This window comes from Mus caroli, chromosome 16 (genome assembly GCF_900094665.2).
Source record: "Mus caroli chromosome 16, CAROLI_EIJ_v1.1, whole genome shotgun sequence".
Lineage (NCBI taxonomy): Eukaryota > Metazoa > Chordata > Mammalia > Rodentia > Muridae > Mus > Mus caroli.
In genome coordinates this window covers 43,126,088-43,132,366 of record NC_034585.1, presented here as the reverse complement: position 1 = coordinate 43,132,366, position 6,279 = coordinate 43,126,088, and the positions used below count along the sequence as shown (strand labels likewise).

The 6,279-nt window shown below is 42.1% G+C and overlaps 1 protein-coding gene across 3 annotated transcripts in view; it reads left to right on the top strand.

The window, feature by feature from the left end:
* The window catches only part of Plcxd2 (phosphatidylinositol specific phospholipase C X domain containing 2), a 54,046-nt gene that overhangs the window by 41,219 nt on the left and 6,548 nt on the right, over positions 1–6,279 (top strand). The window lies entirely within an intron of this gene.

Below are 6,279 nucleotides of genomic sequence, written 5' to 3'. Positions count from 1 at the left end.
GTTACCTCACTCAGGATGATGCCCTCCAGGTCCATCCATTTGCCCCTCCTCCTCTTCTTCTTCTTCTTCCTCCTCCTCCTCTTCCTCTCTCCCCTCTCTCCCTCCCCCTCCCCTTAGGCTGTGGAGATAGCTCCATTAGTAAACTTCTTCTCTTACAAGCATGAAGATCTGATTTCCAGAACCTTTGCAAAAACAATTCAGAGCACAGTGAGCCCACGTGATCCCAGAAACCAACACTGGAGAAGTAGAGACAGCTGGGTTCCTGAGGCTAACTGTCTGACAAACCTAACTTAATTGGCGAGTTCCAGGCCAGCAAGAGACTCTCTAAAACCAAATGGATTATATCTAAAGAATGAGAGCCATGGTTGTCTTCTGGCCTCCCACACAAGTACATACACATGTACCTACACACAACTATATCTGCACACACATCACACATCTCACACACACACACACACACAAAACATTTAAATTGATTTTATTTTGGATAAACAACAGTAAAACTTTGAGAATTACAAAAACAAAAACATAAAACACACCATTTTGGAAAGCTGTGGATTCTAGGGGTAGTATATGAATCACACTCTAAGAATCCTTTGACACTTTATTAAAGTGTTTGCACTATTCCATAAATATTCACTATATTTTGATACTATGACAAGTACTCTGAGCCAATGTCACCGAGTGGCTTTTTTTTTTTTTGACACACACCCATGGCAATCCTCTTACTGCCCACACAGCTGACTGGGATACTCACTGTTTAAAAAGTACTAAAGTTTGTCATGCTTCATGCTAGGGACTGTGGGATGGTCCTCCAGGAGTTTGTTCTTTCTTCTTTCATGACCATGATTGAGTCTTGAGTACCATGCCACAGCCTCAAATACTCCCTTGGGCTAGGATTAGGTCTGATATACGGATAAACGAGGATGATCTAGTCATTTTGTATGAGATGATATTCTTCGTCCTGGGCACCAGTGAATGATGGATAGAGGATGGCAAGAAAGCATATTACATGTATATGCACATTTGGGTAATATGTAGATTGTGTATGTGTAGAAGTGTGTATGTGTATAATGTATATGAGTATATATGTATATGACAAATATGTATATAGAGGATATTATAAATTCCCTTTTCAGTAGGCTATCCATTGTAATACAAGTTGAAGAAACTGATGTATTTAGGTTTTTTTAAAAAGATATTTACAAGTATCTGTTTAGTTCTTGAGTTCTGAGTAGTGACTAGAGTTTGAATAATGAATAATGAATAATGAAAGCTGTGTTTAGTCACATCACATGTCCAGTTACATGCCCAGTCATATGCCCAGTCCGTCAGTCACATGACCATTCACATGATAGTCACATGACCAGTCAGTTACATGCCCAGTCAGTCACATGCCCAGTCACATGACAGTCACATGCCCAGTCACATGACCAGTCAGTCACATGTCTAGTCAGTTACATGCCCAGTCACATGCCTAGTCACACTCATTTGGTTCTGAGTTTGAGAAACATGGTTTCAGATAATAGCCATGTGCTTAGTCAGGTGTTTTAAAGGCAAGCAGTGTTCTTGCTTTGTGCTGAGAACTCCTGATAATGTCAACCATGGACTGAAGATGGGCCCATTTCCATGCAGCCCTTCAAAAGTCTTAACGAAATCAACTGTGTTCAGCTGGCCATGGTGCTGCATACCTGCAATCCCCAGCAGTTGGAAGGCTGAGGCAAGGGGATTGTGAGTTCAAAGCCAGGAGAAGCTATGACTAGGCTACATGCTAACACTCTTTGGGAACAAGGGTATGGTAGAGTGAAACCCTGTCTGTAGCCCAGGCTGGCCTCAAACTGACTGCTTGCAGTCCTCCTGACTCAGTCTCCAAGAGTGTTGGGATTCTAAGTGTGAGCTAACAAGCGAACCAAATGAAATCAAAGCAATCAAACAATCAACCTTAATCCAGTGTGGTATCTCTTAAAAGGACCTAGAATTATGCATTTTCTTTTTTTTTTAAATATATGTTCAAGTTCCTATTCCATTTTCTTCATTCTTTGGGTAAACTTGTAGGTTAATGTTACTCATTCAGTAAAAGTGAAGTTTTCTGTATGTCCAGAAAAACAGAAAGAGTACCTGGGAAGAGGCAGATGGAGAGACACAGAGGACTCCTGTAGCCTTTGCCCCATAGTCTTTTAGCAAAATCTAACATGAACATGTCTATACCTGAGTGAAGACCAGTCCACTGCAAATCTGTGTGGGCCGCCAAAGAAGCTATTGCACGCGAAGGATAGGTCCTTTATTCTGAGTAAAAGGCACCCTTTTGCAAATGCTTTTATTTGATTCTTAAATCCGGGCCAGTGTTTTGACATGGAGAAGGGGCACGCCATGTAAGGCCCCTTGTGGGTCCTAATGTACGCAGTATTCAGGGAAGCTAAGTGATCCAGCATCACAGATTACACCTAAGATTACAGCCCCTGTGAGAGCCAAGAGCCTGTGAGGTCTGCCGGGCTTCCGTCTGTGTAGTGCTGGGCACTGCTGTGAGCAGAAAGAATGTCTGAGCTTTATTTCCTAGTGTCCCTAGGCCCCCGTGATTGAGTTAGTAGTCCCTGGATCTAGTCAGTTCACACTAGTTACAGCTGGTAATCCACACTATCACTAGTCTCGTGTCCTGCTTTCTTAGTCTTGCTGCCAATGAATGATGCCTCTCTGTTTAATGGTCATGAAGATGAGCGCAAAGGCAAGGTCTCCCAGCTGGTAGTGAGAATGTGTCCCTCAAATGAGTAGCTCTCTTGGCATCCTCACCCTTTCTGGTCATGGGAATATTAGGAGTGTGGTCCTACATTCCTGTGCCTACACATCAGTGGAGCAGGAACGTGGCTGTGGTTAGGAGTCTGTTGCCAAGTGCCGGCAAATCACATGACTGTCATTTCACAACTGAATAATCGTGGGCTCTCCCCCTGAGCACCAGTGCCCTGAAGACTGTCTGTACTGGCTAACTGTACAGGGGTGCTACATAGCTGATTCCGAGCACTGATCAACAGCTCAAACCCAGGGAAGATCCAGTGTGTCTTTCTACTGGGGACCAGGTAGTTTCCTTGGTAGGAAGCTAATTCCCAACTTTCAGATCCACTTGGAACATGAGAATCTGTTGTTCACATTGGTTCATCACCCTGGAAGAAAGCCACAAACATATAGAGACAATTCAACCTGGATTTCTGTTGTAGCTTTCCTCAGACTGGAAAACACCTGATCCAAAGGGCTCACCGTGAGTCAGGATGCAGGCAGGAGGCCTGGAGTTGAAACCTGTAGGGTCCCTATTAATGTCACTGAATTATGTCCCCTCTCTTCAAATCCTTGTATTAAAATAATAATTCAACCAGGTTTAGTGGTGCATACCTTTAGACCTAGCACTCCAGTGGCAGAGGCAGACAGATCTTTTCGAGTTCAAGGCCACCCAGACCTATGTACTGAGCCCCTCCCTTAAGTAAAGGTGAGTACATTTAGAGACATTGCATTTTAAAGAGAGAATTAAGTTAAAAGGCTATTACGGTGGGTTCTAATCTACTCACATTGAAGTCCAAAGGAAACTTAAACCCAGAGACAATAGAAGAGAAGCAAGACAGTGTAAACCTGTAATCCCAGCATCCATGCAGAGGAGGGGACAGTCAAGGTCATCTTTGAAAATGTAATATGATCTCCAAAAACAAGCAAAAGGCAAGAGACTACAGGAATATGTGTGTGCATACAGAGAAAATGACACATAGGTTGCTGAGGGGAGGGCATGAGGAGGAGGAAATCTCCTGCAATAGAGAATAAGGGCTTCAGAATAAAAACAGCCCAATAGCATCTCAACCTTGATCGGGTAGCCTCTAGAACAGGGGAACATAATTCCAGTTCTTTAAAGTCAACAGTGTGTGTGTTGCTATGACAGAGTAAGTGAGCTAACACAGTCCCCTGGACAATCGGGTGTCCCTGCACATGTCCTTGAGATCTCTGAGATGGGCTTTTCTTCACCACTTAACCTGGAAAGTATGAATTTATAGTCTGCAAAGGGTCGGGGCTGCTTCTAACCGTCAAGTATCATTTCCCCAGAATGACCAGCAGGTGGCGCAGGATCTCCAAACATAGGTTCTGGCCAGGGATCCTTTGAATCCTAAGTGTTACAAGCTCACTACTACTGTGTCCTTCATGTGGGACTGCTGGGAAATTTTGGCCTTTGTCTGAGAGTTCTGTGTTCTTCAGCCCCACTTCCCAACACTTTGTTGTGTGGATATATAAGAGGTTTCCTATCCCTACTCCCCCAAGTGTTTCTCTCTCTACCTCTTTACTCTTTTGTTTATGATCCCTTTCCTTTGCCAAATACAGGACACTGCTCTAAGCAGCCATTGCTCTGAACACTTTCCATATACTATCTTTCTGATTCAACCTGTTTCACAGAGAAGAGTAGCTAACAGACAAGGAATTTTAGTAAGTTAAGACCATCAAGAGTCCCAACTAAAAATAGAAGGACTTTTGTACCACAACCAGCTAATACAATTTTTTTTTAAAAAAGTGATTTGATCAATAAGACTATTTCAACTCATGGCAGTGAAGTCTCTGCTGACTGAGAGAAGAGCTGAGGTCTTAACATCACTCTTTCTAGAAGACTACGAAATGAGGGTACATCAGTGGAAGGCAGCTTCAGTGGAGGATAGAAATGGGGTGCGGTAGGAGCCAGAGAGTTACAGAAGAGAGGGACCATGGATGTTAGCTAGAGCAAATCCAACCCAAAGGGTTCCTACACGTGCAATAATCAACTGCAGGCCAGTTTCTACCTTCCTTTGCTGGGTATTTAGTGGGCTGTGTTTACTGTGAGGCAAGGTTCTTCTCTTCCTCTGTGGCTCCTCACACGTATGTCACACTGGATTGAAAGTGTTATTTACATCATGAGCTCTGAGCCTCTGACACACCGGAAGTCTTCTGTTTATCAAATAACCCCAGCAACTGTATTCAAGAGACAGCTGATTAAATATTAATCTACTAAAGAGCCATGAGCAGTACTAGGATAACTATCTCTGTGGAAAGTGAACCCTGGCCTTTTGTTTAAAAAAAAAAAACTGGTAGTTTTTAAAAAGTAAGATAAAATCCGCTGAATCTTTCAGAAGGAACTGTGGAAGGAAGGAAATCTTTGTGAATTGGAAGTGAATGTGTTTCTTAAGCAAATCACAGAAATTAAAAAACAAACAAAAAAAAAATGATGGGGGATTGGAGGGATGGCGGGAGTTATGAGCACTCACTGGAGAGGTGGCTAAGCCGAAGACACAAGTTCAGGTCTCAGCCTATAACTTCAGCTCCAGGGGATCCAACTCCCTCTTCTAGATTCTGTGAACACCTCTGTACACACATGCACATACCACCGTGAGGGCACACACACATACACACACACACACATACAGACACACATACAGACACACACACACACACACACACAGTCTACATACACATGCACATGCCCCCATAAGGACACATCCACATAAATAAATCTTTTTAAAGAAAAAAAGATAACAAATTGCACTCCATCAAAATTAAAAAATCCAGGTTTATCAAAATATTTTGTTGAGAAAAATACAAGGTAAAAGAAATGTCTGCCAAATATATCTGACAAAAGGCTAGTATCCCAGATGTAAAAATGTTTCTAAAACTTAACATTTAAAAGAAGAAAGAAGGAATAATATCAAGCCATATTGTGTGAAACTCTCGGAGAACAAATACAAAAATGGAAAATAATAAAAAAATGATTAAAAAGTAGGTGGAAGAATTGTTAAAGTGATGAATACATGGGTACTTGCAAGAAAAAGGTACACAAATCCAGTCTGCATTCCCAGCAATCCTCCTGCTTCAACCTTCCAACCTTCCATGGGCTAGGATCACAGACATGCATGAGTGGCCACACTTGGTTTAGAATGACTAGATTTCACAACAGTAGTGGGACCAATTTTTAGGGAGAACTTTAACAGTCCGGAGCTTTTCTGTTCTGTTGTTGTGACTGTAAAGTGGGGTGGCCCCCTCGAGGAAAGCTCTGGCAGTTTCTTATAAAACTAAATATAAATAACCCTATCATAGACCAGTCCTGTCCCTTGATTTTTATCCAAGTAGAATAAAAGATGATGCCCATAAAAAAGACTCATAAAAGAATGCCCATAATAGTTTATTCATAATGACTGCAAATTAAAAACAGTCAGTGTACCTACCAATAGGAAAATGGATAGGTTATGTTGTATTCATACAGAATGATGGTGATGTGCTGATAGATAC